Source organism: Zalophus californianus, chromosome 17 (genome assembly GCF_009762305.2).
Source record: "Zalophus californianus isolate mZalCal1 chromosome 17, mZalCal1.pri.v2, whole genome shotgun sequence".
Taxonomy (NCBI): domain Eukaryota; kingdom Metazoa; phylum Chordata; class Mammalia; order Carnivora; family Otariidae; genus Zalophus; species Zalophus californianus.
In genome coordinates, this window is record NC_045611.1 from 2,863,888 (window position 1) to 2,866,571 (window position 2,684).

The following is a 2,684-nucleotide window of genomic DNA, read 5'->3' on the forward strand; positions in this document are numbered from 1 at the left end:
TCTTCCCAGGGCATTATGTGAGACAGACACTTCTACACTGTTACTTGGGGTCTTTCCATCACACACACCACTCCCAGCTAACACAGCATCTTGTTTGATTTTGCACAGCCACCCCTGAAACTAATCCTGTCTTCATTCTATTTATTTATTCTTTAAATATTTTATTTATTTGAGAGAGAGAGAGAGAGAGTGAGCAAGCAGGGGGAGCGGCAGAGGGAGAGGGAAAGAGTCTCAAGCAGACTCCGCGCTGAGTGCACAGCCCAATGCAGGGCTCAGTCTCGTGACCCCGAGATCATGACCTAACCTGAAATCAAGAGTCGGATGCTTAACGGACCGAGCCACCCAGGCGCCCCCTTATCTTCATTTTAAAGGAGTGGAATCCAGAGGAATCAGAGAAACGAAGTCACTTGGTTGAGGCTGCACAGCTAGGAAACACATCTCCTGACCTCACTGCCTCTCTCCCTGCCAGCGCCGCTTTGGCATCTCTGTCACCTCCCGCCCCAGCTCCACTCCTGCACCTGCTAGCCTGGCGTCACACCACTAACTTCTTGTCTTTTGGAATAGCTTCCTTGGCACCATGTCCCTGGAGCGGGTCCTGAGGGTGATGAAGCACTGCCCACTCCAGGCAACCTTGACTTACCAGGGTGTGCAGGGATGTCCTCCAGCTGGAACATTCTCCTACCACACCAGAGCATATTTCAACGTGACAGGGACGATGTCTCAGAGTGAGGGTCCTGGGGTTATTCTTCATTCACCTGGCATCATGAGGCCCCATCTTCCTCCACTGTGCCTGACCTTAAGAGATTCAGCTCCGATGCCTCTTCTTCTAGGAAGTCCTCCTGACTTCCTCCACCCTGCTCCAGCTGCACTCCTACACCTCCAGCAGGGCTTTGCCCCAGCATCCTTATTGCCCAAATGTGGACCCAACTGAGGCCTCAGACTGGGCTGCATTTTTCTTCCTTGTGTCCCCAGCCTCCTGCAAGGTACACAGGAAAGAGGGGCTGTGTGTCCTAAATGCTCACAGAGGAAGAGGAGGGACACTTAGAGCCCAGGAGCCTCAGCCCACCACACACTGGGCTACATTGAAAGAGCTGTCCTGGCACCTCAGGCCTGGCCAGTGGAAGGCAGAGGTTGTGGGGGAGTCTGGAGACCTGGTTTCTCATTCCAGCTTTCCCAGTAACCTGTGGACAGTAACAGTAACTCATGTTTAAGGAGAACTTTTCATGTGCCAATGCTGTTTTAGAAAGTCCTCACCCTCAACCTCATGACGACTCTCTAAGGAAGGTTGCGGGGGACGGAGGCCATGACAGAGGTGGGGATCAGATGGTGCCTAACCATCATGCTACCCTGCCTCTGGGCACCTTGCTTGTCCCAGGGTCTGAGTCTCCCCACCTGCCAACTGCAGGCTCAGCTCCATGGGTCCCGGTGCCTGATTCAGTTCTGAGCCATGGTCCTTTGTCTGCTGAGCTGGAGCCAGGTCGCTCGCACCAGCTTCGTGAGTGCCTGGTCCAGAGGTGCATTTGAAGAGTGCTCTTGTCATCCACCCACTGTCACCTGTGGTGCTGAGGTTCCCTGGCCAGCCCACAGAAGCTGGGTGCACCCAGCATGCTGTCAGGCACTGTAGCTCCCCTCCGTGTCCCAGGGAGAGACCCTGCGAGTCCAAAATGGAACACCAGGAGCTGGAAGGGGTTTTGTGAGTTGTGCTCCCCTCCCACGTGGCTGTACCCTCCACACCTGGAATCAAGGGTTCCTCCTGCTTCTTTCTGTAGCCACCTGAGGTGAAGGCAGGAGGGTCAGGGCGTGCTGGGCTGGGTGTGGTTCAGATCTCCGTGTCAACCTGCCTAAAGCTGAGGCAGATCCAGTGGAAGGTAATGTGGGCGCATGCCCTTTCCTACGGTGCAGAGTCCAGAAAGTCTAGTGCCATTCAGGGCTGCCACTGATGGGAGGTTCTGAGCTAGACGTCCTCTGTGCTTCAGCTCACCCAATCTTCACAACCACCCAGGGAAGTAGGTGGTATTTTCATTCCCTCTGGCAGATGGGGAAACTGAGGTTTGGCAAGCTAAAGCGACCTCTGTGAGTCACACACCTAGTAAGCAGTGCATCAGGACCAGAACCCGTGGGGTCAAACCTCAGAGCCCCAGCTTCTCCCACCTTTGGAACAATTTAAATATAAAATAAGCTGGGGAAAAAATGGATATTTCTTTTCAAAAAGAGTATGAAAGATTATGACCTCCCTCCCGCTGGAGACCCTGTCTTTCTCTCTAACCCTCCCTCTGACAGCCATTGTTATGTTTTTTTGGCTACCTTTCCAAAAATGTCATATGCATCTATAAGCAAAAATACACCTTTTTACAACAGGAGTGCACAACACACTGTGATCTGCACCTTGTTTACTTCTCTCTGGGTGATTGCACAGTGAATGTGGTACATTTCCTTCCCGCCAGGAGCTCACACACATACGGGCTTCCGCCCATTAGAGGAGTCTCTGTGGCTGGACTCTTCAAACTGCAGCAGGCCTCCATCCTCGGGTGCCCTTGTTAAAAACAGATTCTGGGAGTCCACATCTAGAGATTTTGTTTCAGTAAGCTGTCCAGTTATTTACTGCTGCAGGACAAACCACTCCAAATTTTAGTGGTTTAAAAGAGCACTGATCACTTATCTAGCATAGATTTGGAATTTGTGCA